The sequence below is a fragment of the Schistocerca cancellata genome, unplaced genomic scaffold, assembly GCF_023864275.1.
Source record: "Schistocerca cancellata isolate TAMUIC-IGC-003103 unplaced genomic scaffold, iqSchCanc2.1 HiC_scaffold_629, whole genome shotgun sequence".
NCBI classification, from domain to species: domain Eukaryota; kingdom Metazoa; phylum Arthropoda; class Insecta; order Orthoptera; family Acrididae; genus Schistocerca; species Schistocerca cancellata.
In genome coordinates this window covers 38,585-63,056 of record NW_026046640.1, presented here as the reverse complement: position 1 = coordinate 63,056, position 24,472 = coordinate 38,585, and the positions used below count along the sequence as shown (strand labels likewise).

The 24,472-nt window shown below is 43.5% G+C and overlaps 63 non-coding genes across 63 annotated transcripts; 31 read left to right on the top strand and 32 right to left on the bottom strand.

Moving 5' to 3' along the window:
• Nucleotides 1-287: 287 nt before the first annotated feature.
• On the bottom strand, nt 288-359 carry Trnaq-cug (transfer RNA glutamine (anticodon CUG)). Its single transcript has one exon. It is a non-coding gene; the product is annotated as a tRNA-Gln (tRNA).
• Nucleotides 360-606: 247 nt separating this feature from the next.
• On the top strand, nt 607-695 carry Trnay-gua (transfer RNA tyrosine (anticodon GUA)). The gene is given in 2 exon segments: nt 607-643; nt 660-695. It is a non-coding gene; the product is annotated as a tRNA-Tyr (tRNA).
• A 358-nt stretch (nt 696-1,053) lies between these two features.
• Nucleotides 1,054-1,125, bottom strand: Trnaq-cug (transfer RNA glutamine (anticodon CUG)). The gene has a single exon. It is a non-coding gene; the product is annotated as a tRNA-Gln (tRNA).
• A 247-nt stretch (nt 1,126-1,372) lies between these two features.
• On the top strand, nt 1,373-1,461 carry Trnay-gua (transfer RNA tyrosine (anticodon GUA)). The gene is given in 2 exon segments: nt 1,373-1,409; nt 1,426-1,461. It is a non-coding gene; the product is annotated as a tRNA-Tyr (tRNA).
• Nucleotides 1,462-1,819: 358 nt separating this feature from the next.
• Trnaq-cug (transfer RNA glutamine (anticodon CUG)) lies at nt 1,820-1,891 on the bottom strand. The gene has a single exon. It is a non-coding gene; the product is annotated as a tRNA-Gln (tRNA).
• Nucleotides 1,892-2,138: 247 nt separating this feature from the next.
• Nucleotides 2,139-2,227, top strand: Trnay-gua (transfer RNA tyrosine (anticodon GUA)). Its single transcript is given in 2 exon segments — nt 2,139-2,175; nt 2,192-2,227. It is a non-coding gene; the product is annotated as a tRNA-Tyr (tRNA).
• A 358-nt stretch (nt 2,228-2,585) lies between these two features.
• Nucleotides 2,586-2,657, bottom strand: Trnaq-cug (transfer RNA glutamine (anticodon CUG)). Its single transcript has one exon. It is a non-coding gene; the product is annotated as a tRNA-Gln (tRNA).
• A 247-nt stretch (nt 2,658-2,904) lies between these two features.
• Nucleotides 2,905-2,993, top strand: Trnay-gua (transfer RNA tyrosine (anticodon GUA)). The gene is given in 2 exon segments: nt 2,905-2,941; nt 2,958-2,993. It is a non-coding gene; the product is annotated as a tRNA-Tyr (tRNA).
• A 358-nt stretch (nt 2,994-3,351) lies between these two features.
• Nucleotides 3,352-3,423, bottom strand: Trnaq-cug (transfer RNA glutamine (anticodon CUG)). The gene has a single exon. It is a non-coding gene; the product is annotated as a tRNA-Gln (tRNA).
• Nucleotides 3,424-3,670: 247 nt separating this feature from the next.
• Trnay-gua (transfer RNA tyrosine (anticodon GUA)) lies at nt 3,671-3,759 on the top strand. Its single transcript is given in 2 exon segments — nt 3,671-3,707; nt 3,724-3,759. It is a non-coding gene; the product is annotated as a tRNA-Tyr (tRNA).
• Nucleotides 3,760-4,117: 358 nt separating this feature from the next.
• On the bottom strand, nt 4,118-4,189 carry Trnaq-cug (transfer RNA glutamine (anticodon CUG)). The gene has a single exon. It is a non-coding gene; the product is annotated as a tRNA-Gln (tRNA).
• A 247-nt stretch (nt 4,190-4,436) lies between these two features.
• Trnay-gua (transfer RNA tyrosine (anticodon GUA)) lies at nt 4,437-4,525 on the top strand. Its single transcript is given in 2 exon segments — nt 4,437-4,473; nt 4,490-4,525. It is a non-coding gene; the product is annotated as a tRNA-Tyr (tRNA).
• Nucleotides 4,526-4,883: 358 nt separating this feature from the next.
• Trnaq-cug (transfer RNA glutamine (anticodon CUG)) lies at nt 4,884-4,955 on the bottom strand. Its single transcript has one exon. It is a non-coding gene; the product is annotated as a tRNA-Gln (tRNA).
• Nucleotides 4,956-5,202: 247 nt separating this feature from the next.
• On the top strand, nt 5,203-5,291 carry Trnay-gua (transfer RNA tyrosine (anticodon GUA)). The gene is given in 2 exon segments: nt 5,203-5,239; nt 5,256-5,291. It is a non-coding gene; the product is annotated as a tRNA-Tyr (tRNA).
• Nucleotides 5,292-5,649: 358 nt separating this feature from the next.
• On the bottom strand, nt 5,650-5,721 carry Trnaq-cug (transfer RNA glutamine (anticodon CUG)). Its single transcript has one exon. It is a non-coding gene; the product is annotated as a tRNA-Gln (tRNA).
• A 247-nt stretch (nt 5,722-5,968) lies between these two features.
• On the top strand, nt 5,969-6,057 carry Trnay-gua (transfer RNA tyrosine (anticodon GUA)). The gene is given in 2 exon segments: nt 5,969-6,005; nt 6,022-6,057. It is a non-coding gene; the product is annotated as a tRNA-Tyr (tRNA).
• Nucleotides 6,058-6,415: 358 nt separating this feature from the next.
• Trnaq-cug (transfer RNA glutamine (anticodon CUG)) lies at nt 6,416-6,487 on the bottom strand. Its single transcript has one exon. It is a non-coding gene; the product is annotated as a tRNA-Gln (tRNA).
• Nucleotides 6,488-6,734: 247 nt separating this feature from the next.
• Nucleotides 6,735-6,823, top strand: Trnay-gua (transfer RNA tyrosine (anticodon GUA)). The gene is given in 2 exon segments: nt 6,735-6,771; nt 6,788-6,823. It is a non-coding gene; the product is annotated as a tRNA-Tyr (tRNA).
• A 358-nt stretch (nt 6,824-7,181) lies between these two features.
• Trnaq-cug (transfer RNA glutamine (anticodon CUG)) lies at nt 7,182-7,253 on the bottom strand. The gene has a single exon. It is a non-coding gene; the product is annotated as a tRNA-Gln (tRNA).
• Nucleotides 7,254-7,500: 247 nt separating this feature from the next.
• Trnay-gua (transfer RNA tyrosine (anticodon GUA)) lies at nt 7,501-7,589 on the top strand. Its single transcript is given in 2 exon segments — nt 7,501-7,537; nt 7,554-7,589. It is a non-coding gene; the product is annotated as a tRNA-Tyr (tRNA).
• Nucleotides 7,590-7,947: 358 nt separating this feature from the next.
• Trnaq-cug (transfer RNA glutamine (anticodon CUG)) lies at nt 7,948-8,019 on the bottom strand. The gene has a single exon. It is a non-coding gene; the product is annotated as a tRNA-Gln (tRNA).
• A 247-nt stretch (nt 8,020-8,266) lies between these two features.
• Trnay-gua (transfer RNA tyrosine (anticodon GUA)) lies at nt 8,267-8,355 on the top strand. The gene is given in 2 exon segments: nt 8,267-8,303; nt 8,320-8,355. It is a non-coding gene; the product is annotated as a tRNA-Tyr (tRNA).
• A 358-nt stretch (nt 8,356-8,713) lies between these two features.
• Trnaq-cug (transfer RNA glutamine (anticodon CUG)) lies at nt 8,714-8,785 on the bottom strand. The gene has a single exon. It is a non-coding gene; the product is annotated as a tRNA-Gln (tRNA).
• Nucleotides 8,786-9,032: 247 nt separating this feature from the next.
• Trnay-gua (transfer RNA tyrosine (anticodon GUA)) lies at nt 9,033-9,121 on the top strand. Its single transcript is given in 2 exon segments — nt 9,033-9,069; nt 9,086-9,121. It is a non-coding gene; the product is annotated as a tRNA-Tyr (tRNA).
• Nucleotides 9,122-9,479: 358 nt separating this feature from the next.
• Trnaq-cug (transfer RNA glutamine (anticodon CUG)) lies at nt 9,480-9,551 on the bottom strand. The gene has a single exon. It is a non-coding gene; the product is annotated as a tRNA-Gln (tRNA).
• A 247-nt stretch (nt 9,552-9,798) lies between these two features.
• On the top strand, nt 9,799-9,887 carry Trnay-gua (transfer RNA tyrosine (anticodon GUA)). The gene is given in 2 exon segments: nt 9,799-9,835; nt 9,852-9,887. It is a non-coding gene; the product is annotated as a tRNA-Tyr (tRNA).
• Nucleotides 9,888-10,245: 358 nt separating this feature from the next.
• Nucleotides 10,246-10,317, bottom strand: Trnaq-cug (transfer RNA glutamine (anticodon CUG)). The gene has a single exon. It is a non-coding gene; the product is annotated as a tRNA-Gln (tRNA).
• A 247-nt stretch (nt 10,318-10,564) lies between these two features.
• Nucleotides 10,565-10,653, top strand: Trnay-gua (transfer RNA tyrosine (anticodon GUA)). The gene is given in 2 exon segments: nt 10,565-10,601; nt 10,618-10,653. It is a non-coding gene; the product is annotated as a tRNA-Tyr (tRNA).
• A 358-nt stretch (nt 10,654-11,011) lies between these two features.
• On the bottom strand, nt 11,012-11,083 carry Trnaq-cug (transfer RNA glutamine (anticodon CUG)). Its single transcript has one exon. It is a non-coding gene; the product is annotated as a tRNA-Gln (tRNA).
• A 247-nt stretch (nt 11,084-11,330) lies between these two features.
• On the top strand, nt 11,331-11,419 carry Trnay-gua (transfer RNA tyrosine (anticodon GUA)). Its single transcript is given in 2 exon segments — nt 11,331-11,367; nt 11,384-11,419. It is a non-coding gene; the product is annotated as a tRNA-Tyr (tRNA).
• Nucleotides 11,420-11,777: 358 nt separating this feature from the next.
• Nucleotides 11,778-11,849, bottom strand: Trnaq-cug (transfer RNA glutamine (anticodon CUG)). Its single transcript has one exon. It is a non-coding gene; the product is annotated as a tRNA-Gln (tRNA).
• Nucleotides 11,850-12,096: 247 nt separating this feature from the next.
• Nucleotides 12,097-12,185, top strand: Trnay-gua (transfer RNA tyrosine (anticodon GUA)). Its single transcript is given in 2 exon segments — nt 12,097-12,133; nt 12,150-12,185. It is a non-coding gene; the product is annotated as a tRNA-Tyr (tRNA).
• Nucleotides 12,186-12,543: 358 nt separating this feature from the next.
• Trnaq-cug (transfer RNA glutamine (anticodon CUG)) lies at nt 12,544-12,615 on the bottom strand. The gene has a single exon. It is a non-coding gene; the product is annotated as a tRNA-Gln (tRNA).
• A 247-nt stretch (nt 12,616-12,862) lies between these two features.
• Trnay-gua (transfer RNA tyrosine (anticodon GUA)) lies at nt 12,863-12,951 on the top strand. The gene is given in 2 exon segments: nt 12,863-12,899; nt 12,916-12,951. It is a non-coding gene; the product is annotated as a tRNA-Tyr (tRNA).
• A 358-nt stretch (nt 12,952-13,309) lies between these two features.
• Nucleotides 13,310-13,381, bottom strand: Trnaq-cug (transfer RNA glutamine (anticodon CUG)). Its single transcript has one exon. It is a non-coding gene; the product is annotated as a tRNA-Gln (tRNA).
• Nucleotides 13,382-13,628: 247 nt separating this feature from the next.
• On the top strand, nt 13,629-13,717 carry Trnay-gua (transfer RNA tyrosine (anticodon GUA)). Its single transcript is given in 2 exon segments — nt 13,629-13,665; nt 13,682-13,717. It is a non-coding gene; the product is annotated as a tRNA-Tyr (tRNA).
• Nucleotides 13,718-14,075: 358 nt separating this feature from the next.
• Nucleotides 14,076-14,147, bottom strand: Trnaq-cug (transfer RNA glutamine (anticodon CUG)). Its single transcript has one exon. It is a non-coding gene; the product is annotated as a tRNA-Gln (tRNA).
• Nucleotides 14,148-14,394: 247 nt separating this feature from the next.
• Trnay-gua (transfer RNA tyrosine (anticodon GUA)) lies at nt 14,395-14,483 on the top strand. The gene is given in 2 exon segments: nt 14,395-14,431; nt 14,448-14,483. It is a non-coding gene; the product is annotated as a tRNA-Tyr (tRNA).
• Nucleotides 14,484-14,841: 358 nt separating this feature from the next.
• Nucleotides 14,842-14,913, bottom strand: Trnaq-cug (transfer RNA glutamine (anticodon CUG)). Its single transcript has one exon. It is a non-coding gene; the product is annotated as a tRNA-Gln (tRNA).
• A 247-nt stretch (nt 14,914-15,160) lies between these two features.
• Trnay-gua (transfer RNA tyrosine (anticodon GUA)) lies at nt 15,161-15,249 on the top strand. The gene is given in 2 exon segments: nt 15,161-15,197; nt 15,214-15,249. It is a non-coding gene; the product is annotated as a tRNA-Tyr (tRNA).
• A 358-nt stretch (nt 15,250-15,607) lies between these two features.
• On the bottom strand, nt 15,608-15,679 carry Trnaq-cug (transfer RNA glutamine (anticodon CUG)). The gene has a single exon. It is a non-coding gene; the product is annotated as a tRNA-Gln (tRNA).
• Nucleotides 15,680-15,926: 247 nt separating this feature from the next.
• Trnay-gua (transfer RNA tyrosine (anticodon GUA)) lies at nt 15,927-16,015 on the top strand. Its single transcript is given in 2 exon segments — nt 15,927-15,963; nt 15,980-16,015. It is a non-coding gene; the product is annotated as a tRNA-Tyr (tRNA).
• Nucleotides 16,016-16,373: 358 nt separating this feature from the next.
• Trnaq-cug (transfer RNA glutamine (anticodon CUG)) lies at nt 16,374-16,445 on the bottom strand. Its single transcript has one exon. It is a non-coding gene; the product is annotated as a tRNA-Gln (tRNA).
• A 247-nt stretch (nt 16,446-16,692) lies between these two features.
• Trnay-gua (transfer RNA tyrosine (anticodon GUA)) lies at nt 16,693-16,781 on the top strand. The gene is given in 2 exon segments: nt 16,693-16,729; nt 16,746-16,781. It is a non-coding gene; the product is annotated as a tRNA-Tyr (tRNA).
• A 358-nt stretch (nt 16,782-17,139) lies between these two features.
• Nucleotides 17,140-17,211, bottom strand: Trnaq-cug (transfer RNA glutamine (anticodon CUG)). The gene has a single exon. It is a non-coding gene; the product is annotated as a tRNA-Gln (tRNA).
• Nucleotides 17,212-17,458: 247 nt separating this feature from the next.
• Nucleotides 17,459-17,547, top strand: Trnay-gua (transfer RNA tyrosine (anticodon GUA)). The gene is given in 2 exon segments: nt 17,459-17,495; nt 17,512-17,547. It is a non-coding gene; the product is annotated as a tRNA-Tyr (tRNA).
• Nucleotides 17,548-17,905: 358 nt separating this feature from the next.
• Nucleotides 17,906-17,977, bottom strand: Trnaq-cug (transfer RNA glutamine (anticodon CUG)). The gene has a single exon. It is a non-coding gene; the product is annotated as a tRNA-Gln (tRNA).
• Nucleotides 17,978-18,224: 247 nt separating this feature from the next.
• On the top strand, nt 18,225-18,313 carry Trnay-gua (transfer RNA tyrosine (anticodon GUA)). Its single transcript is given in 2 exon segments — nt 18,225-18,261; nt 18,278-18,313. It is a non-coding gene; the product is annotated as a tRNA-Tyr (tRNA).
• Nucleotides 18,314-18,671: 358 nt separating this feature from the next.
• Trnaq-cug (transfer RNA glutamine (anticodon CUG)) lies at nt 18,672-18,743 on the bottom strand. Its single transcript has one exon. It is a non-coding gene; the product is annotated as a tRNA-Gln (tRNA).
• A 247-nt stretch (nt 18,744-18,990) lies between these two features.
• On the top strand, nt 18,991-19,079 carry Trnay-gua (transfer RNA tyrosine (anticodon GUA)). The gene is given in 2 exon segments: nt 18,991-19,027; nt 19,044-19,079. It is a non-coding gene; the product is annotated as a tRNA-Tyr (tRNA).
• A 358-nt stretch (nt 19,080-19,437) lies between these two features.
• Trnaq-cug (transfer RNA glutamine (anticodon CUG)) lies at nt 19,438-19,509 on the bottom strand. Its single transcript has one exon. It is a non-coding gene; the product is annotated as a tRNA-Gln (tRNA).
• A 247-nt stretch (nt 19,510-19,756) lies between these two features.
• Trnay-gua (transfer RNA tyrosine (anticodon GUA)) lies at nt 19,757-19,845 on the top strand. The gene is given in 2 exon segments: nt 19,757-19,793; nt 19,810-19,845. It is a non-coding gene; the product is annotated as a tRNA-Tyr (tRNA).
• A 358-nt stretch (nt 19,846-20,203) lies between these two features.
• On the bottom strand, nt 20,204-20,275 carry Trnaq-cug (transfer RNA glutamine (anticodon CUG)). Its single transcript has one exon. It is a non-coding gene; the product is annotated as a tRNA-Gln (tRNA).
• A 247-nt stretch (nt 20,276-20,522) lies between these two features.
• Trnay-gua (transfer RNA tyrosine (anticodon GUA)) lies at nt 20,523-20,611 on the top strand. The gene is given in 2 exon segments: nt 20,523-20,559; nt 20,576-20,611. It is a non-coding gene; the product is annotated as a tRNA-Tyr (tRNA).
• Nucleotides 20,612-20,969: 358 nt separating this feature from the next.
• Trnaq-cug (transfer RNA glutamine (anticodon CUG)) lies at nt 20,970-21,041 on the bottom strand. Its single transcript has one exon. It is a non-coding gene; the product is annotated as a tRNA-Gln (tRNA).
• A 247-nt stretch (nt 21,042-21,288) lies between these two features.
• On the top strand, nt 21,289-21,377 carry Trnay-gua (transfer RNA tyrosine (anticodon GUA)). Its single transcript is given in 2 exon segments — nt 21,289-21,325; nt 21,342-21,377. It is a non-coding gene; the product is annotated as a tRNA-Tyr (tRNA).
• A 358-nt stretch (nt 21,378-21,735) lies between these two features.
• On the bottom strand, nt 21,736-21,807 carry Trnaq-cug (transfer RNA glutamine (anticodon CUG)). Its single transcript has one exon. It is a non-coding gene; the product is annotated as a tRNA-Gln (tRNA).
• A 247-nt stretch (nt 21,808-22,054) lies between these two features.
• On the top strand, nt 22,055-22,143 carry Trnay-gua (transfer RNA tyrosine (anticodon GUA)). Its single transcript is given in 2 exon segments — nt 22,055-22,091; nt 22,108-22,143. It is a non-coding gene; the product is annotated as a tRNA-Tyr (tRNA).
• Nucleotides 22,144-22,501: 358 nt separating this feature from the next.
• Nucleotides 22,502-22,573, bottom strand: Trnaq-cug (transfer RNA glutamine (anticodon CUG)). The gene has a single exon. It is a non-coding gene; the product is annotated as a tRNA-Gln (tRNA).
• Nucleotides 22,574-22,820: 247 nt separating this feature from the next.
• Trnay-gua (transfer RNA tyrosine (anticodon GUA)) lies at nt 22,821-22,909 on the top strand. Its single transcript is given in 2 exon segments — nt 22,821-22,857; nt 22,874-22,909. It is a non-coding gene; the product is annotated as a tRNA-Tyr (tRNA).
• Nucleotides 22,910-23,267: 358 nt separating this feature from the next.
• Trnaq-cug (transfer RNA glutamine (anticodon CUG)) lies at nt 23,268-23,339 on the bottom strand. Its single transcript has one exon. It is a non-coding gene; the product is annotated as a tRNA-Gln (tRNA).
• Nucleotides 23,340-23,586: 247 nt separating this feature from the next.
• Trnay-gua (transfer RNA tyrosine (anticodon GUA)) lies at nt 23,587-23,675 on the top strand. The gene is given in 2 exon segments: nt 23,587-23,623; nt 23,640-23,675. It is a non-coding gene; the product is annotated as a tRNA-Tyr (tRNA).
• A 657-nt stretch (nt 23,676-24,332) lies between these two features.
• Nucleotides 24,333-24,404, bottom strand: Trnaq-cug (transfer RNA glutamine (anticodon CUG)). The gene has a single exon. It is a non-coding gene; the product is annotated as a tRNA-Gln (tRNA).
• Nucleotides 24,405-24,472: the final 68 nt, after the last annotated feature.

The following is a 24,472-nucleotide window of genomic DNA, read 5'->3' as shown; positions in this document are numbered from 1 at the left end:
AACCTATTTTAAAGGAAATTCATTTGCTCAGCTTGTAATAGCTAGTTGATAATCATGGGATTCTTAGCCTCCGTAGGTTAATGATAAATCTTCGAATTATCTTAAAATTGCTTGCTCTTACAGGCATTACTCGTTTAATGTGCTATATAGGTCACATAGTCGCACCAATATTCAGCCGTTTCATAGACGTCTCGTTATTTACACAAACGTAGGAACTAAATCCCTGAACCTATCACTGCTACTTCCTCGGCGAGAAACGCTTATTACAGAAAATTTAGACTAAACGAAGGTTCCACCGAGATTCGAACTCGGATCGCTGGATTCAGAGTCCAGAGTGCTAACCGTTACACCATGGAACCAGACAGGAGCATGGGACTCGTAAATACACTTAGCAGTACTCTGACATAATTCAGACACTTCCTACTTGCATTTTTTAACCTAATTGATACGATCGAGCATTATAAAACTTAATCTGGGCAATGTTTGCAGTTGCAGCCGATGGCTGCATTTCTGTGCGTCTATATGGCCGCGCTGAGTAGCTGTGTGTGGAAACGAAAGACAGGGACGGAGCTAAAGCAATCAGTACGAATAACAAAGTAAGCAGAGCCTCTGGTAGCTCAGTTGGTAGAGCGGTGGACTGTAGTGGAGGATTCACAGTTATCCATAGGTCGCTGGTTCAAATCCGGCCCAGAGGACTGTTTTTCTAATCTCACGAGCAAAGAGGCTCCAGAGCATGCCCACTCGGTCAGAACCTCCCTATGTTTTAAACCTATTTTAAAGGAAATTCATTTGCTCAGCTTGTAATAGCTAGTTGATAATCATGGGATTCTTAGCCTCCGTAGGTTAATGATAAATCTTCGAATTATCTTAAAATTGCTTGCTCTTACAGGCATTACTCGTTTAATGTGCTATATAGGTCACATAGTCGCACCAATATTCAGCCGTTTCATAGACGTCTCGTTATTTACACAAACGTAGGAACTAAATCCCTGAGCCTATCACTGCTACTTCCTCGGCGAGAAACGCTTATTACAGAAAATTTAGACTAAACGAAGGTTCCACCGAGATTCGAACTCGGATCGCTGGATTCAGAGTCCAGAGTGCTAACCGTTACACCATGGAACCAGACAGGAGCATGGGACTCGTAAATACACTTAGCAGTACTCTGACATAATTCAGACACTTCCTACTTGCATTTTTTAACCTAATTGATACGATCGAGCATTATAAAACTTAATCTGGGCAATGTTTGCAGTTGCAGCCGATGGCTGCATTTCTGTGCGTCTATATGGCCGCGCTGAGTAGCTGTGTGTGGAAACGAAAGACAGGGACGGAGCTAAAGCAATCAGTACGAATAACAAAGTAAGCAGAGCCTCTGGTAGCCCAGTTGGTAGAGCGGTGGACTGTAGTGGAGGATTCACAGTTATCCATAGGTCGCTGGTTCAAATCCGGCCCAGAGGACTGTTTTTCTAATCTCACGAGCAAAGAGGCTCCAGAGCATGCCCACTCGGTCAGAACCTCCCTATGTTTTAAACCTATTTTAAAGGAAATTCATTTGCTCAGCTTGTAATAGCTAGTTGATAATCATGGGATTCTTAGCCTCCGTAGGTTAATGATAAATCTTCGAATTATCTTAAAATTGCTTGCTCTTACAGGCATTACTCGTTTAATGTGCTATATAGGTCACATAGTCGCACCAATATTCAGCCGTTTCATAGACGTCTCGTTATTTACACAAACGTAGGAACTAAATCCCTGAGCCTATCACTGCTACTTCCTCGGCGAGAAACGCTTATTACAGAAAATTTAGACTAAACGAAGGTTCCACCGAGATTCGAACTCGGATCGCTGGATTCAGAGTCCAGAGTGCTAACCGTTACACCATGGAACCAGACAGGAGCATGGGACTCGTAAATACACTTAGCAGTACTCTGACATAATTCAGACACTTCCTACTTGCATTTTTTAACCTAATTGATACGATCGAGCATTATAAAACTTAATCTGGGCAATGTTTGCAGTTGCAGCCGATGGCTGCATTTCTGTGCGTCTATATGGCCGCGCTGAGTAGCTGTGTGTGGAAACGAAAGACAGGGACGGAGCTAAAGCAATCAGTACGAATAACAAAGTAAGCAGAGCCTCTGGTAGCTCAGTTGGTAGAGCGGTGGACTGTAGTGGAGGATTCACAGTTATCCATAGGTCGCTGGTTCAAATCCGGCCCAGAGGACTGTTTTTCTAATCTCACGAGCAAAGAGGCTCCAGAGCATGCCCACTCGGTCAGAACCTCCCTATGTTTTAAACCTATTTTAAAGGAAATTCATTTGCTCAGCTTGTAATAGCTAGTTGATAATCATGGGATTCTTAGCCTCCGTAGGTTAATGATAAATCTTCGAATTATCTTAAAATTGCTTGCTCTTACAGGCATTACTCGTTTAATGTGCTATATAGGTCACATAGTCGCACCAATATTCAGCCGTTTCATAGACGTCTCGTTATTTACACAAACGTAGGAACTAAATCCCTGAGCCTATCACTGCTACTTCCTCGGCGAGAAACGCTTATTACAGAAAATTTAGACTAAACGAAGGTTCCACCGAGATTCGAACTCGGATCGCTGGATTCAGAGTCCAGAGTGCTAACCGTTACACCATGGAACCAGACAGGAGCATGGGACTCGTAAATACACTTAGCAGTACTCTGACATAATTCAGACACTTCCTACTTGCATTTTTTAACCTAATTGATACGATCGAGCATTATAAAACTTAATCTGGGCAATGTTTGCAGTTGCAGCCGATGGCTGCATTTCTGTGCGTCTATATGGCCGCGCTGAGTAGCTGTGTGTGGAAACGAAAGACAGGGACGGAGCTAAAGCAATCAGTACGAATAACAAAGTAAGCAGAGCCTCTGGTAGCTCAGTTGGTAGAGCGGTGGACTGTAGTGGAGGATTCACAGTTATCCATAGGTCGCTGGTTCAAATCCGGCCCAGAGGACTGTTTTTCTAATCTCACGAGCAAAGAGGCTCCAGAGCATGCCCACTCGGTCAGAACCTCCCTATGTTTTAAACCTATTTTAAAGGAAATTCATTTGCTCAGCTTGTAATAGCTAGTTGATAATCATGGGATTCTTAGCCTCCGTAGGTTAATGATAAATCTTCGAATTATCTTAAAATTGCTTGCTCTTACAGGCATTACTCGTTTAATGTGCTATATAGGTCACATAGTCGCACCAATATTCAGCCGTTTCATAGACGTCTCGTTATTTACACAAACGTAGGAACTAAATCCCTGAGCCTATCACTGCTACTTCCTCGGCGAGAAACGCTTATTACAGAAAATTTAGACTAAACGAAGGTTCCACCGAGATTCGAACTCGGATCGCTGGATTCAGAGTCCAGAGTGCTAACCGTTACACCATGGAACCAGACAGGAGCATGGGACTCGTAAATACACTTAGCAGTACTCTGACATAATTCAGACACTTCCTACTTGCATTTTTTAACCTAATTGATACGATCGAGCATTATAAAACTTAATCTGGGCAATGTTTGCAGTTGCAGCCGATGGCTGCATTTCTGTGCGTCTATATGGCCGCGCTGAGTAGCTGTGTGTGGAAACGAAAGACAGGGACGGAGCTAAAGCAATCAGTACGAATAACAAAGTAAGCAGAGCCTCTGGTAGCTCAGTTGGTAGAGCGGTGGACTGTAGTGGAGGATTCACAGTTATCCATAGGTCGCTGGTTCAAATCCGGCCCAGAGGACTGTTTTTCTAATCTCACGAGCAAAGAGGCTCCAGAGCATGCCCACTCGGTCAGAACCTCCCTATGTTTTAAACCTATTTTAAAGGAAATTCATTTGCTCAGCTTGTAATAGCTAGTTGATAATCATGGGATTCTTAGCCTCCGTAGGTTAATGATAAATCTTCGAATTATCTTAAAATTGCTTGCTCTTACAGGCATTACTCGTTTAATGTGCTATATAGGTCACATAGTCGCACCAATATTCAGCCGTTTCATAGACGTCTCGTTATTTACACAAACGTAGGAACTAAATCCCTGAGCCTATCACTGCTACTTCCTCGGCGAGAAACGCTTATTACAGAAAATTTAGACTAAACGAAGGTTCCACCGAGATTCGAACTCGGATCGCTGGATTCAGAGTCCAGAGTGCTAACCGTTACACCATGGAACCAGACAGGAGCATGGGACTCGTAAATACACTTAGCAGTACTCTGACATAATTCAGACACTTCCTACTTGCATTTTTTAACCTAATTGATACGATCGAGCATTATAAAACTTAATCTGGGCAATGTTTGCAGTTGCAGCCGATGGCTGCATTTCTGTGCGTCTATATGGCCGCGCTGAGTAGCTGTGTGTGGAAACGAAAGACAGGGACGGAGCTAAAGCAATCAGTACGAATAACAAAGTAAGCAGAGCCTCTGGTAGCTCAGTTGGTAGAGCGGTGGACTGTAGTGGAGGATTCACAGTTATCCATAGGTCGCTGGTTCAAATCCGGCCCAGAGGACTGTTTTTCTAATCTCACGAGCAAAGAGGCTCCAGAGCATGCCCACTCGGTCAGAACCTCCCTATGTTTTAAACCTATTTTAAAGGAAATTCATTTGCTCAGCTTGTAATAGCTAGTTGATAATCATGGGATTCTTAGCCTCCGTAGGTTAATGATAAATCTTCGAATTATCTTAAAATTGCTTGCTCTTACAGGCATTACTCGTTTAATGTGCTATATAGGTCACATAGTCGCACCAATATTCAGCCGTTTCATAGACGTCTCGTTATTTACACAAACGTAGGAACTAAATCCCTGAGCCTATCACTGCTACTTCCTCGGCGAGAAACGCTTATTACAGAAAATTTAGACTAAACGAAGGTTCCACCGAGATTCGAACTCGGATCGCTGGATTCAGAGTCCAGAGTGCTAACCGTTACACCATGGAACCAGACAGGAGCATGGGACTCGTAAATACACTTAGCAGTACTCTGACATAATTCAGACACTTCCTACTTGCATTTTTTAACCTAATTGATACGATCGAGCATTATAAAACTTAATCTGGGCAATGTTTGCAGTTGCAGCCGATGGCTGCATTTCTGTGCGTCTATATGGCCGCGCTGAGTAGCTGTGTGTGGAAACGAAAGACAGGGACGGAGCTAAAGCAATCAGTACGAATAACAAAGTAAGCAGAGCCTCTGGTAGCTCAGTTGGTAGAGCGGTGGACTGTAGTGGAGGATTCACAGTTATCCATAGGTCGCTGGTTCAAATCCGGCCCAGAGGACTGTTTTTCTAATCTCACGAGCAAAGAGGCTCCAGAGCATGCCCACTCGGTCAGAACCTCCCTATGTTTTAAACCTATTTTAAAGGAAATTCATTTGCTCAGCTTGTAATAGCTAGTTGATAATCATGGGATTCTTAGCCTCCGTAGGTTAATGATAAATCTTCGAATTATCTTAAAATTGCTTGCTCTTACAGGCATTACTCGTTTAATGTGCTATATAGGTCACATAGTCGCACCAATATTCAGCCGTTTCATAGACGTCTCGTTATTTACACAAACGTAGGAACTAAATCCCTGAGCCTATCACTGCTACTTCCTCGGCGAGAAACGCTTATTACAGAAAATTTAGACTAAACGAAGGTTCCACCGAGATTCGAACTCGGATCGCTGGATTCAGAGTCCAGAGTGCTAACCGTTACACCATGGAACCAGACAGGAGCATGGGACTCGTAAATACACTTAGCAGTACTCTGACATAATTCAGACACTTCCTACTTGCATTTTTTAACCTAATTGATACGATCGAGCATTATAAAACTTAATCTGGGCAATGTTTGCAGTTGCAGCCGATGGCTGCATTTCTGTGCGTCTATATGGCCGCGCTGAGTAGCTGTGTGTGGAAACGAAAGACAGGGACGGAGCTAAAGCAATCAGTACGAATAACAAAGTAAGCAGAGCCTCTGGTAGCTCAGTTGGTAGAGCGGTGGACTGTAGTGGAGGATTCACAGTTATCCATAGGTCGCTGGTTCAAATCCGGCCCAGAGGACTGTTTTTCTAATCTCACGAGCAAAGAGGCTCCAGAGCATGCCCACTCGGTCAGAACCTCCCTATGTTTTAAACCTATTTTAAAGGAAATTCATTTGCTCAGCTTGTAATAGCTAGTTGATAATCATGGGATTCTTAGCCTCCGTAGGTTAATGATAAATCTTCGAATTATCTTAAAATTGCTTGCTCTTACAGGCATTACTCGTTTAATGTGCTATATAGGTCACATAGTCGCACCAATATTCAGCCGTTTCATAGACGTCTCGTTATTTACACAAACGTAGGAACTAAATCCCTGAGCCTATCACTGCTACTTCCTCGGCGAGAAACGCTTATTACAGAAAATTTAGACTAAACGAAGGTTCCACCGAGATTCGAACTCGGATCGCTGGATTCAGAGTCCAGAGTGCTAACCGTTACACCATGGAACCAGACAGGAGCATGGGACTCGTAAATACACTTAGCAGTACTCTGACATAATTCAGACACTTCCTACTTGCATTTTTTAACCTAATTGATACGATCGAGCATTATAAAACTTAATCTGGGCAATGTTTGCAGTTGCAGCCGATGGCTGCATTTCTGTGCGTCTATATGGCCGCGCTGAGTAGCTGTGTGTGGAAACGAAAGACAGGGACGGAGCTAAAGCAATCAGTACGAATAACAAAGTAAGCAGAGCCTCTGGTAGCTCAGTTGGTAGAGCGGTGGACTGTAGTGGAGGATTCACAGTTATCCATAGGTCGCTGGTTCAAATCCGGCCCAGAGGACTGTTTTTCTAATCTCACGAGCAAAGAGGCTCCAGAGCATGCCCACTCGGTCAGAACCTCCCTATGTTTTAAACCTATTTTAAAGGAAATTCATTTGCTCAGCTTGTAATAGCTAGTTGATAATCATGGGATTCTTAGCCTCCGTAGGTTAATGATAAATCTTCGAATTATCTTAAAATTGCTTGCTCTTACAGGCATTACTCGTTTAATGTGCTATATAGGTCACATAGTCGCACCAATATTCAGCCGTTTCATAGACGTCTCGTTATTTACACAAACGTAGGAACTAAATCCCTGAGCCTATCACTGCTACTTCCTCGGCGAGAAACGCTTATTACAGAAAATTTAGACTAAACGAAGGTTCCACCGAGATTCGAACTCGGATCGCTGGATTCAGAGTCCAGAGTGCTAACCGTTACACCATGGAACCAGACAGGAGCATGGGACTCGTAAATACACTTAGCAGTACTCTGACATAATTCAGACACTTCCTACTTGCATTTTTTAACCTAATTGATACGATCGAGCATTATAAAACTTAATCTGGGCAATGTTTGCAGTTGCAGCCGATGGCTGCATTTCTGTGCGTCTATATGGCCGCGCGGAGTAGCTGTGTGTGGAAACGAAAGACAGGGACGGAGCTAAAGCAATCAGTACGAATAACAAAGTAAGCAGAGCCTCTGGTAGCTCAGTTGGTAGAGCGGTGGACTGTAGTGGAGGATTCACAGTTATCCATAGGTCGCTGGTTCAAATCCGGCCCAGAGGACTGTTTTTCTAATCTCACGAGCAAAGAGGCTCCAGAGCATGCCCACTCGGTCAGAACCTCCCTATGTTTTAAACCTATTTTAAAGGAAATTCATTTGCTCAGCTTGTAATAGCTAGTTGATAATCATGGGATTCTTAGCCTCCGTAGGTTAATGATAAATCTTCGAATTATCTTAAAATTGCTTGCTCTTACAGGCATTACTCGTTTAATGTGCTATATAGGTCACATAGTCGCACCAATATTCAGCCGTTTCATAGACGTCTCGTTATTTACACAAACGTAGGAACTAAATCCCTGAGCCTATCACTGCTACTTCCTCGGCGAGAAACGCTTATTACAGAAAATTTAGACTAAACGAAGGTTCCACCGAGATTCGAACTCGGATCGCTGGATTCAGAGTCCAGAGTGCTAACCGTTACACCATGGAACCAGACAGGAGCATGGGACTCGTAAATACACTTAGCAGTACTCTGACATAATTCAGACACTTCCTACTTGCATTTTTTAACCTAATTGATACGATCGAGCATTATAAAACTTAATCTGGGCAATGTTTGCAGTTGCAGCCGATGGCTGCATTTCTGTGCGTCTATATGGCCGCGCTGAGTAGCTGTGTGTGGAAACGAAAGACAGGGACGGAGCTAAAGCAATCAGTACGAATAACAAAGTAAGCAGAGCCTCTGGTAGCTCAGTTGGTAGAGCGGTGGACTGTAGTGGAGGATTCACAGTTATCCATTGGTCGCTGGTTCAAATCCGGCCCAGAGGACTGTTTTTCTAATCTCACGAGCAAAGAGGCTCCAGAGCATGCCCACTCGGTCAGAACCTCCCTATGTTTTAAACCTATTTTAAAGGAAATTCATTTGCTCAGCTTGTAATAGCTAGTTGATAATCATGGGATTCTTAGCCTCCGTAGGTTAATGATAAATCTTCGAATTATCTTAAAATTGCTTGCTCTTACAGGCATTACTCGTTTAATGTGCTATATAGGTCACATAGTCGCACCAATATTCAGCCGTTTCATAGACGTCTCGTTATTTACACAAACGTAGGAACTAAATCCCTGAGCCTATCACTGCTACTTCCTCGGCGAGAAACGCTTATTACAGAAAATTTAGACTAAACGAAGGTTCCACCGAGATTCGAACTCGGATCGCTGGATTCAGAGTCCAGAGTGCTAACCGTTACACCATGGAACCAGACAGGAGCATGGGACTCGTAAATACACTTAGCAGTACTCTGACATAATTCAGACACTTCCTACTTGCATTTTTTAACCTAATTGATACGATCGAGCATTATAAAACTTAATCTGGGCAATGTTTGCAGTTGCAGCCGATGGCTGCATTTCTGTGCGTCTATATGGCCGCGCTGAGTAGCTGTGTGTGGAAACGAAAGACAGGGACGGAGCTAAAGCAATCAGTACGAATAACAAAGTAAGCAGAGCCTCTGGTAGCTCAGTTGGTAGAGCGGTGGACTGTAGTGGAGGATTCACAGTTATCCATAGGTCGCTGGTTCAAATCCGGCCCAGAGGACTGTTTTTCTAATCTCACGAGCAAAGAGGCTCCAGAGCATGCCCACTCGGTCAGAACCTCCCTATGTTTTAAACCTATTTTAAAGGAAATTCATTTGCTCAGCTTGTAATAGCTAGTTGATAATCATGGGATTCTTAGCCTCCGTAGGTTAATGATAAATCTTCGAATTATCTTAAAATTGCTTGCTCTTACAGGCATTACTCGTTTAATGTGCTATATAGGTCACATAGTCGCACCAATATTCAGCCGTTTCATAGACGTCTCGTTATTTACACAAACGTAGGAACTAAATCCCTGAGCCTATCACTGCTACTTCCTCGGCGAGAAACGCTTATTACAGAAAATTTAGACTAAACGAAGGTTCCACCGAGATTCGAACTCGGATCGCTGGATTCAGAGTCCAGAGTGCTAACCGTTACACCATGGAACCAGACAGGAGCATGGGACTCGTAAATACACTTAGCAGTACTCTGACATAATTCAGACACTTCCTACTTGCATTTTTTAACCTAATTGATACGATCGAGCATTATAAAACTTAATCTGGGCAATGTTTGCAGTTGCAGCCGATGGCTGCATTTCTGTGCGTCTATATGGCCGCGCTGAGTAGCTGTGTGTGGAAACGAAAGACAGGGACGGAGCTAAAGCAATCAGTACGAATAACAAAGTAAGCAGAGCCTCTGGTAGCTCAGTTGGTAGAGCGGTGGACTGTAGTGGAGGATTCACAGTTATCCATAGGTCGCTGGTTCAAATCCGGCCCAGAGGACTGTTTTTCTAATCTCACGAGCAAAGAGGCTCCAGAGCATGCCCACTCGGTCAGAACCTCCCTATGTTTTAAACCTATTTTAAAGGAAATTCATTTGCTCAGCTTGTAATAGCTAGTTGATAATCATGGGATTCTTAGCCTCCGTAGGTTAATGATAAATCTTCGAATTATCTTAAAATTGCTTGCTCTTACAGGCATTACTCGTTTAATGTGCTATATAGGTCACATAGTCGCACCAATATTCAGCCGTTTCATAGACGTCTCGTTATTTACACAAACGTAGGAACTAAATCCCTGAGCCTATCACTGCTACTTCCTCGGCGAGAAACGCTTATTACAGAAAATTTAGACTAAACGAAGGTTCCACCGAGATTCGAACTCGGATCGCTGGATTCAGAGTCCAGAGTGCTAACCGTTACACCATGGAACCAGACAGGAGCATGGGACTCGTAAATACACTTAGCAGTACTCTGACATAATTCAGACACTTCCTACTTGCATTTTTTAACCTAATTGATACGATCGAGCATTATAAAACTTAATCTGGGCAATGTTTGCAGTTGCAGCCGATGGCTGCATTTCTGTGCGTCTATATGGCCGCGCTGAGTAGCTGTGTGTGGAAACGAAAGACAGGGACGGAGCTAAAGCAATCAGTACGAATAACAAAGTAAGCAGAGCCTCTGGTAGCTCAGTTGGTAGAGCGGTGGACTGTAGTGGAGGATTCACAGTTATCCATAGGTCGCTGGTTCAAATCCGGCCCAGAGGACTGTTTTTCTAATCTCACGAGCAAAGAGGCTCCAGAGCATGCCCACTCGGTCAGAACCTCCCTATGTTTTAAACCTATTTTAAAGGAAATTCATTTGCTCAGCTTGTAATAGCTAGTTGATAATCATGGGATTCTTAGCCTCCGTAGGTTAATGATAAATCTTCGAATTATCTTAAAATTGCTTGCTCTTACAGGCATTACTCGTTTAATGTGCTATATAGGTCACATAGTCGCACCAATATTCAGCCGTTTCATAGACGTCTCGTTATTTACACAAACGTAGGAACTAAATCCCTGAGCCTATCACTGCTACTTCCTCGGCGAGAAACGCTTATTACAGAAAATTTAGACTAAACGAAGGTTCCACCGAGATTCGAACTCGGATCGCTGGATTCAGAGTCCAGAGTGCTAACCGTTACACCATGGAACCAGACAGGAGCATGGGACTCGTAAATACACTTAGCAGTACTCTGACATAATTCAGACACTTCCTACTTGCATTTTTTAACCTAATTGATACGATCGAGCATTATAAAACTTAATCTGGGCAATGTTTGCAGTTGCAGCCGATGGCTGCATTTCTGTGCGTCTATATGGCCGCGCTGAGTAGCTGTGTGTGGAAACGAAAGACAGGGACGGAGCTAAAGCAATCAGTACGAATAACAAAGTAAGCAGAGCCTCTGGTAGCTCAGTTGGTAGAGCGGTGGACTGTAGTGGAGGATTCACAGTTATCCATAGGTCGCTGGTTCAAATCCGGCCCAGAGGACTGTTTTTCTAATCTCACGAGCAAAGAGGCTCCAGAGCATGCCCACTCGGTCAGAACCTCCCTATGTTTTAAACCTATTTTAAAGGAAATTCATTTGCTCAGCTTGTAATAGCTAGTTGATAATCATGGGATTCTTAGCCTCCGTAGGTTAATGATAAATCTTCGAATTATCTTAAAATTGCTTGCTCTTACAGGCATTACTCGTTTAATGTGCTATATAGGTCACATAGTCGCACCAATATTCAGCCGTTTCATAGACGTCTCGTTATTTACACAAACGTAGGAACTAAATCCCTGAGCCTATCACTGCTACTTCCTCGGCGAGAAACGCTTATTACAGAAAATTTAGACTAAACGAAGGTTCCACCGAGATTCGAACTCGGATCGCTGGATTCAGAGTCCAGAGTGCTAACCGTTACACCATGGAACCAGACAGGAGCATGGGACTCGTAAATACACTTAGCAGTACTCTGACATAATTCAGACACTTCCTACTTGCATTTTTTAACCTAATTGATACGATCGAGCATTATAAAACTTAATCTGGGCAATGTTTGCAGTTGCAGCCGATGGCTGCATTTCTGTGCGTCTATATGGCCGCGCTGAGTAGCTGTGTGTGGAAACGAAAGACAGGGACGGAGCTAAAGCAATCAGTACGAATAACAAAGTAAGCAGAGCCTCTGGTAGCTCAGTTGGTAGAGCGGTGGACTGTAGTGGAGGATTCACAGTTATCCATAGGTCGCTGGTTCAAATCCGGCCCAGAGGACTGTTTTTCTAATCTCACGAGCAAAGAGGCTCCAGAGCATGCCCACTCGGTCAGAACCTCCCTATGTTTTAAACCTATTTTAAAGGAAATTCGTTTGCTCAGCTTGTAATAGCTAGTTGATAATCATGGGATTCTTAGCCTCCGTAGGTTAATGATAAATCTTCGAATTATCTTAAAATTGCTTGCTCTTACAGGCATTACTCGTTTAATGTGCTATATAGGTCACATAGTCGCACCAATATTCAGCCGTTTCATAGACGTCTCGTTATTTACACAAACGTAGGAACTAAATCCCTGAGCCTATCACTGCTACTTCCTCGGCGAGAAACGCTTATTACAGAAAATTTAGACTAAACGAAGGTTCCACCGAGATTCGAACTCGGATCGCTGGATTCAGAGTCCAGAGTGCTAACCGTTACACCATGGAACCAGACAGGAGCATGGGACTCGTAAATACACTTAGCAGTACTCTGACATAATTCAGACACTTCCTACTTGCATTTTTTAACCTAATTGATACGATCGAGCATTATAAAACTTAATCTGGGCAATGTTTGCAGTTGCAGCCGATGGCTTCATTTCTGTGCGTCTATATGGCCGCGCTGAGTAGCTGTGTGTGGAAACGAAAGACAGGGACGGAGCTAAAGCAATCAGTACGAATAACAAAGTAAGCAGAGCCTCTGGTAGCTCAGTTGGTAGAGCGGTGGACTGTAGTGGAGGATTCACAGTTATCCATAGGTCGCTGGTTCAAATCCGGCCCAGAGGACTGTTTTTCTAATCTCACGAGCAAAGAGGCTCCAGAGCATGCCCACTCGGTCAGAACCTCCCTATGTTTTAAACCTATTTTAAAGGAAATTCATTTGCTCAGCTTGTAATAGCTAGTTGATAATCATGGGATTCTTAGCCTCCGTAGGTTAATGATAAATCTTCGAATTATCTTAAAATTGCTTGCTCTTACAGGCATTACTCGTTTAATGTGCTATATAGGTCACATAGTCGCACCAATATTCAGCCGTTTCATAGACGTCTCGTTATTTACACAAACGTAGGAACTAAATCCCTGAGCCTATCACTGCTACTTCCTCGGCGAGAAACGCTTATTACAGAAAATTTAGACTAAACGAAGGTTCCACCGAGATTCGAACTCGGATCGCTGGATTCAGAGTCCAGAGTGCTAACCGTTACACCATGGAACCAGACAGGAGCATGGGACTCGTAAATACACTTAGCAGTACTCTGACATAATTCAGACACTTCCTACTTGCATTTTTTAACCTAATTGATACGATCGAGCATTATAAAACTTAATCTGGGCAATGTTTGCAGTTGCAGCCGATGGCTGCATTTCTGTGCGTCTATATGGCCGCGCTGAGTAGCTGTGTGTGGAAACGAAAGACAGGGACGGAGCTAAAGCAATCAGTACGAATAACAAAGTAAGCAGAGCCTCTGGTAGCTCAGTTGGTAGAGCGGTGGACTGTAGTGGAGGATTCACAGTTATCCATAGGTCGCTGGTTCAAATCCGGCCCAGAGGACTGTTTTTCTAATCTCACGAGCAAAGAGGCTCCAGAGCATGCCCACTCGGTCAGAACCTCCCTATGTTTTAAACCTATTTTAAAGGAAATTCATTTGCTCAGCTTGTAATAGCTAGTTGATAATCATGGGATTCTTAGCCTCCGTAGGTTAATGATAAATCTTCGAATTATCTTAAAATTGCTTGCTCTTACAGGCATTACTCGTTTAATGTGCTATATAGGTCACATAGTCGCACCAATATTCAGCCGTTTCATAGACGTCTCGTTATTTACACAAACGTAGGAACTAAATCCCTGAGCCTATCACTGCTACTTCCTCGGCGAGAAACGCTTATTACAGAAAATTTAGACTAAACGAAGGTTCCACCGAGATTCGAACTCGGATCGCTGGATTCAGAGTCCAGAGTGCTAACCGTTACACCATGGAACCAGACAGGAGCATGGGACTCGTAAATACACTTAGCAGTACTCTGACATAATTCAGACACTTCCTACTTGCATTTTTTAACCTAATTGATACGATCGAGCATTATAAAACTTAATCTGGGCAATGTTTGCAGTTGCAGCCGATGGCTGCATTTCTGTGCGTCTATATGGCCGCGCTGAGTAGCTGTGTGTGGAAACGAAAGACAGGGACGGAGCTAAAGCAATCAGTACGAATAACAAAGTAAGCAGAGCCTCTGGTAGCTCAGTTGGTAGAGCGGTGGACTGTAGTGGAGGAATCACAGTTATCCATAGGTCGCTGGTTCAAATCCGGCCCAGAGGACTGTTTTTCTAATCTCACGAGCAAAGAGGCTCCAGAGCATGCCCACTCGGTCAGAACCTCCCTATGTTTTAAACCTATTTTAAAGGAAATTCATTTGCTCAGCTTGTAATAGCTAGTTGATAATCATGGGATTCTTAGCCTCCGTAGGTTAATGATAAATCTTCGAATTATCTTAAAATTGCTTGCTCTTACAGGCATTACTCGTTTAATGTGCTATATAGGTCACATAGTCGCACCAATATTCAGCCGTTTCATAGACGTCTCGTTATTTACACAAACGTAGGAACTAAATCCCTGAGCCTATCACTGCTACTTCCTCGGCGAGAAACGCTTATTACAGAAAATTTAGACTAAACGAAGGTTCCACCGAGATTCGAACTCGGATCGCTGGATTCAGAGTCCAGAGTGCTAACCGTTACACCATGGAACCAGACAGGAGCATGGGACTCGTAAATACACTTAGCAGTACTCTGACATAATTCAGACACTTCCTACTTGCATTTTTTAACCTAATTGATACGATCGAGCATTATAAAACTTAATCTGGGCAATGTTTGCAGTTGCAGCCGATGGCTGCATTTCTGTGCGTCTATATGGCCGCGCTGAGTAGCTGTGTGTGGAAACGAAAGACAGGGACGGAGCTAAAGCAATCAGTACGAATAACAAAGTAAGCAGAGCCTCTGGTAGCTCAGTTGGTAGAGCGGTGGACTGTAGTGGAGGATTCACAGTTATCCATAGGTCGCTGGTTCAAATCCGGCCCAGAGGACTGTTTTTCTAATCTCACGAGCAAAGAGGCTCCAGAGCATGCCCACTCGGTCAGAACCTCCCTATGTTTTAAACCTATTTTAAAGGAAATTCATTTGCTCAGCTTGTAATAGCTAGTTGATAATCATGGGATTCTTAGCCTCCGTAGGTTAATGATAAATCTTCGAATTATCTTAAAATTGCTTGCTCTTACAGGCATTACTCGTTTAATGTGCTATATAGGTCACATAGTCGCACCAATATTCAGCCGTTTCATAGACGTCTCGTTATTTACACAAACGTAGGAACTAAATCCCTGAGCCTATCACTGCTACTTCCTCGGCGAGAAACGCTTATTACAGAAAATTTAGACTAAACGAAGGTTCCACCGAGATTCGAACTCGGATCGCTGGATTCAGAGTCCAGAGTGCTAACCGTTACACCATGGAACCAGACAGGAGCATGGGACTCGTAAATACACTTAGCAGTACTCTGACATAATTCAGACACTTCCTACTTGCATTTTTTAACCTAATTGATACGATCGAGCATTATAAAACTTAATCTGGGCAATGTTTGCAGTTGCAGCCGATGGCTGCATTTCTGTGCGTCTATATGGCCGCGCTGAGTAGCTGTGTGTGGAAACGAAAGACAGGGACGGAGCTAAAGCAATCAGTACGAATAACAAAGTAAGCAGAGCCTCTGGTAGCTCAGTTGGTAGAGCGGTGGACTGTAGTGGAGGATTCACAGTTATCCATAGGTCGCTGGTTCAAATCCGGCCCAGAGGACTGTTTTTCTAATCTCACGAGCAAAGAGGCTCCAGAGCATGCCCACTCGGTCAGAACCTCCCTATGTTTTAAACCTATTTTAAAGGAAATTCATTTGCTCAGCTTGTAATAGCTAGTTGATAATCATGGGATTCTTAGCCTCCGTAGGTTAATGATAAATCTTCGAATTATCTTAAAATTGCTTGCTCTTACAGGCATTACTCGTTTAATGTGCTATATAGGTCACATAGTCGCACCAATATTCAGCCGTTTCATAGACGTCTCGTTATTTACACAAACGTAGGAACTAAATCCCTGAGCCTATCACTGCTACTTCCTCGGCGAGAAACGCTTATTACAGAAAATTTAGACTAAACGAAGGTTCCACCGAGATTCGAACTCGGATCGCTGGATTCAGAGTCCAGAGTGCTAACCGTTACACCATGGAACCAGACAGGAGCATGGGACTCGTAAATACACTTAGCAGTACTCTGACATAATTCAGACACTTCCTACTTGCATTTTTTAACCTAATTGATACGATCGAGCATTATAAAACTTAATCTGGGCAATGTTTGCAGTTGCAGCCGATGGCTGCATTTCTGTGCGTCTATATGGCCGCGCTGAGTAGCTGTGTGTGGAAACGAAAGACAGGGACGGAGCTAAAGCAATCAGTACGAATAACAAAGTAAGCAGAGCCTCTGGTAGCTCAGTTGGTAGAGCGGTGGACTGTAGTGGAGGATTCACAGTTATCCATAGGTCGCTGGTTCAAATCCGGCCCAGAGGACTGTTTTTCTAATCTCACGAGCAAAGAGGCTCCAGAGCATGCCCACTCGGTCAGAACCTCCCTATGTTTTAAACCTATTTTAAAGGAAATTCATTTGCTCAGCTTGTAATAGCTAGTTGATAATCATGGGATTCTTAGCCTCCGTAGGTTAATGATAAATCTTCGAATTATCTTAAAATTGCTTGCTCTTACAGGCATTACTCGTTTAATGTGCTATATAGGTCACATAGTCGCACCAATATTCAGCCGTTTCATAGACGTCTCGTTATTTACACAAACGTAGGAACTAAATCCCTGAGCCTATCACTGCTACTTCCTCGGCGAGAAACGCTTATTACAGAAAATTTAGACTAAACGAAGGTTCCACCGAGATTCGAACTCGGATCGCTGGATTCAGAGTCCAGAGTGCTAACCGTTACACCATGGAACCAGACAGGAGCATGGGACTCGTAAATACACTTAGCAGTACTCTGACATAATTCAGACACTTCCTACTTGCATTTTTTAACCTAATTGATACGATCGAGCATTATAAAACTTAATCTGGGCAATGTTTGCAGTTGCAGCCGATGGCTGCATTTCTGTGCGTCTATATGGCCGCGCTGAGTAGCTGTGTGTGGAAACGAAAGACAGGGACGGAGCTAAAGCAATCAGTACGAATAACAAAGTAAGCAGAGCCTCTGGTAGCTCAGTTGGTAGAGCGGTGGACTGTAGTGGAGGATTCACAGTTATCCATAGGTCGCTGGTTCAAATCCGGCCCAGAGGACTGTTTTTCTAATCTCACGAGCAAAGAGGCTCCAGAGCATGCCCACTCGGTCAGAACCTCCCTATGTTTTAAACCTATTTTAAAGGAAATTCATTTGCTCAGCTTGTAATAGCTAGTTGATAATCATGGGATTCTTAGCCTCCGTAGGTTAATGATAAATCTTCGAATTATCTTAAAATTGCTTGCTCTTACAGGCATTACTCGTTTAATGTGCTATATAGGTCACATAGTCGCACCAATATTCAGCCGTTTCATAGACGTCTCGTTATTTACACAAACGTAGGAACTAAATCCCTGAGCCTATCACTGCTACTTCCTCGGCGAGAAACGCATATTACAGAAAATTTAGACTAAACGAAGGTTCCACCGAGATTCGAACTCGGATCGCTGGATTCAGAGTCCAGAGTGCTAACCGTTACACCATGGAACCAGACAGGAGCATGGGACTCGTAAATACACTTAGCAGTACTCTGACATAATTCAGACACTTCCTACTTGCATTTTTTAACCTAATTGATACGATCGAGCATTATAAAACTTAATCTGGGCAATGTTTGCAGTTGCAGCCGATGGCTGCATTTCTGTGCGTCTATATGGCCGCGCTGAGTAGCTGTGTGTGGAAACGAAAGACAGGGACGGAGCTAAAGCAATCAGTACGAATAACAAAGTAAGCAGAGCCTCTGGTAGCTCAGTTGGTAGAGCGGTGGACTGTAGTGGAGGATTCACAGTTATCCATAGGTCGCTGGTTCAAATCCGGCCCAGAGGACTGTTTTTCTAATCTCACGAGCAAAGAGGCTCCAGAGCATGCCCACTCGGTCAGAACCTCCCTATGTTTTAAACCTATTTTAAAGGAAATTCATTTGCTCAGCTTGTAATAGCTAGTTGATAATCATGGGATTCTTAGCCTCCGTAGGTTAATGATAAATCTTCGAATTATCTTAAAATTGCTTGCTCTTACAGGCATTACTCGTTTAATGTGCTATATAGGTCACATAGTCGCACCAATATTCAGCCGTTTCATAGACGTCTCGTTATTTACACAAACGTAGGAACTAAATCCCTGAGCCTATCACTGCTACTTCCTCGGCGAGAAACGCTTATTACAGAAAATTTAGACTAAACGAAGGTTCCACCGAGATTCGAACTCGGATCGCTGGATTCAGAGTCCAGAGTGCTAACCGTTACACCATGGAACCAGACAGGAGCATGGGACTCGTAAATACACTTAGCAGTACTCTGACATAATTCAGACACTTCCTACTTGCATTTTTTAACCTAATTGATACGATCGAGCATTATAAAACTTAATCTGGGCAATGTTTGCAGTTGCAGCCGATGGCTGCATTTCTGTGCGTCTATATGGCCGCGCTGAGTAGCTGTGTGTGGAAACGAAAGACAGGGACGGAGCTAAAGCAATCAGTACGAATAACAAAGTAAGCAGAGCCTCTGGTAGCTCAGTTGGTAGAGCGGTGGACTGTAGTGGAGGATTCACAGTTATCCATAGGTCGCTGGTTCAAATCCGGCCCAGAGGACTGTTTTTCTAATCTCACGAGCAAAGAGGCTCCAGAGCATGCCCACTCGGTCAGAACCTCCCTATGTTTTAAACCTATTTTAAAGGAAATTCATTTGCTCAGCTTGTAATAGCTAGTTGATAATCATGGGATTCTTAGCCTCCGTAGGTTAATGATAAATCTTCGAATTATCTTAAAATTGCTTGCTCTTACAGGCATTACTCGTTTAATGTGCTATATAGGTCACATAGTCGCACCAATATTCAGCCGTTTCATAGACGTCTCGTTATTTACACAAACGTAGGAACTAAATCCCTGAGCCTATCACTGCTACTTCCTCGGCGAGAAACGCTTATTACAGAAAATTTAGACTAAACGAAGGTTCCACCGAGATTCGAACTCGGATCGCTGGATTCAGAGTCCAGAGTGCTAACCGTTACACCATAGAACCAGACAGGAGCATGGGACTCGTAAATACACTTAGCAGTACTCTGACATAATTCAGACACTTCCTACTTGCATTTTTTAACCTAATTGATACGATCGAGCATTATAAAACTTAATCTGGGCAATGTTTGCAGTTGCAGCCGATGGCTGCATTTCTGTGCGTCTATATGGCCGCGCTGAGTAGCTGTGTGTGGAAACGAAAGACAGGGACGGAGCTAAAGCAATCAGTACGAATAACAAAGTAAGCAGAGCCTCTGGTAGCTCAGTTGGTAGAGCGGTGGACTGTAGTGGAGGATTCACAGTTATCCATAGGTCGCTGGTTCAAATCCGGCCCAGAGGACTGTTTTTCTAATCTCACGAGCAAAGAGGCTCCAGAGCATGCCCACTCGGTCAGAACCTCCCTATGTTTTAAACCTATTTTAAAGGAAATTCATTTGCTCAGCTTGTAATAGCTAGTTGATAATCATGGGATTCTTAGCCTCCGTAGGTTAATGATAAATCTTCGAATTATCTTAAAATTGCTTGCTCTTACAGGCATTACTCGTTTAATGTGCTATATAGGTCACATAGTCGCACCAATATTCAGCCGTTTCATAGACGTCTCGTTATTTACACAAACGTAGGAACTAAATCCCTGAGCCTATCACTGCTACTTCCTCGGCGAGAAACGCTTATTACAGAAAATTTAGACTAAACGAAGGTTCCACCGAGATTCGAACTCGGATCGCTGGATTCAGAGTCCAGAGTGCTAACCGTTACACCATGGAACCAGACAGGAGCATGGGACTCGTAAATACACTTAGCAGTACTCTGACATAATTCAGACACTTCCTACTTGCATTTTTTAACCTAATTGATACGATCGAGCATTATAAAACTTAATCTGGGCAATGTTTGCAGTTGCAGCCGATGGCTGCATTTCTGTGCGTCTATATGGCCGCGCTGAGTAGCTGTGTGTGGAAACGAAAGACAGGGACGGAGCTAAAGCAATCAGTACGAATAACAAAGTAAGCAGAGCCTCTGGTAGCTCAGTTGGTAGAGCGGTGGACTGTAGTGGAGGATTCACAGTTATCCATAGGTCGCTGGTTCAAATCCGGCCCAGAGGACTGTTTTTCTAATCTCACGAGCAAAGAGGCTCCAGAGCATGCCCACTCGGTCAGAACCTCCCTATGTTTTAAACCTATTTTAAAGGAAATTCATTTGCTCAGCTTGTAATAGCTAGTTGATAATCATGGGATTCTTAGCCTCCGTAGGTTAATGATAAATCTTCGAATTATCTTAAAATTGCTTGCTCTTACAGGCATTACTCGTTTAATGTGCTATATAGGTCACATAGTCGCACCAATATTCAGCCGTTTCATAGACGTCTCGTTATTTACACAAACGTAGGAACTAAATCCCTGAGCCTATCACTGCTACTTCCTCGGCGAGAAACGCTTATTACAGAAAATTTAGACTAAACGAAGGTTCCACCGAGATTCGAACTCGGATCGCTGGATTCAGAGTCCAGAGTGCTAACCGTTACACCATGGAACCAGACAGGAGCATGGGACTCGTAAATACACTTAGCAGTACTCTGACATAATTCAGACACTTCCTACTTGCATTTTTTAACCTAATTGATACGATCGAGCATTATAAAACTTAATCTGGGCAATGTTTGCAGTTGCAGCCGATGGCTGCATTTCTGTGCGTCTATATGGCCGCGCTGAGTAGCTGTGTGTGGAAACGAAAGACAGGGACGGAGCTAAAGCAATCAGTACGAATAACAAAGTAAGCAGAGCCTCTGGTAGCTCAGTTGGTAGAGCGGTGGACTGTAGTGGAGGATTCACAGTTATCCATAGGTCGCTGGTTCAAATCCGGCCCAGAGGACTGTTTTTCTAATCTCACGAGCAAAGAGGCTCCAGAGCATGCCCACTCGGTCAGAACCTCCCTATGTTTTAAACCTATTTTAAAGGAAATTCATTTGCTCAGCTTGTAATAGCTAGTTGATAATCATGGGATTCTTAGCCTCCGTAGGTTAATGATAAATCTTCGAATTATCTTAAAATTGCTTGCTCTTACAGGCATTACTCGTTTAATGTGCTATATAGGTCACATAGTCGCACCAATATTCAGCCGTTTCATAGACGTCTCGTTATTTACACAAACGTAGGAACTAAATCCCTGAGCCTATCACTGCTACTTCCTCGGCGAGAAACGCTTATTACAGAAAATTTAGACTAAACGAAGGTTCCACCGAGATTCGAACTCGGATCGCTGGATTCAGAGTCCAGAGTGCTAACCGTTACACCATGGAACCAGACAGGAGCATGGGACTCGTAAATACACTTAGCAGTACTCTGACATAATTCAGACACTTCCTACTTGCATTTTTTAACCTAATTGATACGATCGAGCATTATAAAACTTAATCTGGGCAATGTTTGCAGTTGCAGCCGATGGCTGCATTTCTGTGCGTCTATATGGCCGCGCTGAGTAGCTGTGTGTGGAAACGAAAGACAGGGACGGAGCTAAAGCAATCAGTACGAATAACAAAGTAAGCAGAGCCTCTGGTAGCTCAGTTGGTAGAGCGGTGGACTGTAGTGGAGGATTCACAGTTATCCATAGGTCGCTGGTTCAAATCCGGCCCAGAGGACTGTTTTTCTAATCTCACGAGCAAAGAGGCTCCAGAGCATGCCCACTCGGTCAGAACCTCCCTATGTTTTAAACCTATTTTAAAGGAAATTCATTTGCTCAGCTTGTAATAGCTAGTTGATAATCATGGGATTCTTAGCCTCCGTAGGTTAATGATAAATCTTCGAATTATCTTAAAATTGCTTGCTCTTACAGGCATTACTCGTTTAATGTGCTATATAGGTCACATAGTCGCACCAATATTCAGCCGTTTCATAGACGTCTCGTTATTTACACAAACGTAGGAACTAAATCCCTGAGCCTATCACTGCTACTTCCTCGGCGAGAAACGCTTATTACAGAAAATTTAGACTAAACGAAGGTTCCACCGAGATTCGAACTCGGATCGCTGGATTCAGAGTCCAGAGTGCTAACCGTTACACCATGGAACCAGACAGGAGCATGGGACTCGTAAATACACTTAGCAGTACTCTGACATAATTCAGACACTTCCTACTTGCATTTTTTAACCTAATTGATACGATCGAGCATTATAAAACTTAATCTGGGCAATGTTTGCAGTTGCAGCCGATGGCTGCATTTCTGTGCGTCTATATGGCCGCGCTGAGTAGCTGTGTGTGGAAACGAAAGACAGGGACGGAGCTAAAGCAATCAGTACGAATAACAAAGTAAGCAGAGCCTCTGGTAGCTCAGTTGGTAGAGCGGTGGACTGTAGTGGAGGAATCACAGTTATCCATAGGTCGCTGGTTCAAATCCGGCCCAGAGGACTGTTTTTCTAATCTCACGAGCAAAGAGGCTCCAGAGCATGCCCACTCGGTCAGAACCTCCCTATGTTTTAAACCTATTTTAAAGGAAATTCATTTGCTCAGCTTGTAATAGCTAGTTGATAATCATGGGATTCTTAGCCTCCGTAGGTTAATGATAAATCTTCGAATTATCTTAAAATTGCTTGCTCTTACAGGCATTACTCGTTTAATGTGCTATATAGGTCACATAGTCGCACCAATATTCAGCCGTTTCATAGACGTCTCGTTATTTACACAAACGTAGGAACTAAATCCCTGAGCCTATCACTGCTACTTCCTCGGCGAGAAACGCTTATTACAGAAAATTTAGACTAAACGAAGGTTCCACCGAGATTCGAACTCGGATCGCTGGATTCAGAGTCCAGAGTGCTAACCGTTACACCATGGAACCAGACAGGAGCATGGGACTCGTAAATACACTTAGCAGTACTCTGACATAATTCAGACACTTCCTACTTGCATTTTTTAACCTAATTGATACGATCGAGCATTATAAAACTTAATCTGGGCAATGTTTGCAGTTGCAGCCGATGGCTGCATTTCTGTGCGTCTATATGGCCGCGCTGAGTAGCTGTGTGTGGAAACGAAAGACAGGGACGGAGCTAAAGCAATCAGTACGAATAACAAAGTAAGCAGAGCCTCTGGTAGCTCAGTTGGTAGAGCGGTGGACTGTAGTGGAGGATTCACAGTTATCCATAGGTCGCTGGTTCAAATCCGGCCCAGAGGACTGTTTTTCTAATCTCACGAGCAAAGAGGCTCCAGAGCATGCCCACTCGGTCAGAACCTCCCTATGTTTTAAACCTATTTTAAAGGAAATTCATTTGCTCAGCTTGTAATAGCTAGTTGATAATCATGGGATTCTTAGCCTCCGTAGGTTAATGATAAATCTTCGAATTATCTTAAAATTGCTTGCTCTTACAGGCATTACTCGTTTAATGTGCTATATAGGTCACATAGTCGCACCAATATTCACTGCGCAGGTAGCACACACACGGTACGGGACTACGAGTCCCACCGCCACACCTTCACCTGTCCATGTTAGGCAATAAATTCTGCCTGACTCATGTAGTACTATCACCGTCAGAGGGTGGTACGGGACTACAAGTCCCACCGCCACACCTCCAAAGTGAATTGCAGTGACGCAGTCACTGCACAGTTGAAATTTACTGGCTCACCAACACAGCTAGACCGCAATAGACCGGTGATGCTGTATTGTAACATATCACCCCGGACTACAAGTCCATTAAAGAAAAAAAAAAATCCAATATTCAGCCGTTTCATAGACGTCTCGTTATTTACACAAACGTAGGAACTAAATCCCTGAGCCTATCACTGCTACTTCCTCGGCGAGAAACGCTTATTACAGAAAATTTAGACTAAACGAAGGTTCCACCGAGATTCGAACTCGGATCGCTGGATTCAGAGTCCAGAGTGCTAACCGTTACACCATGGAACCAGACAGGAGCATGGGACTCGTAAATACACTTAGCAGTACTCTGACATAATTCAGACACTTCCTACTTG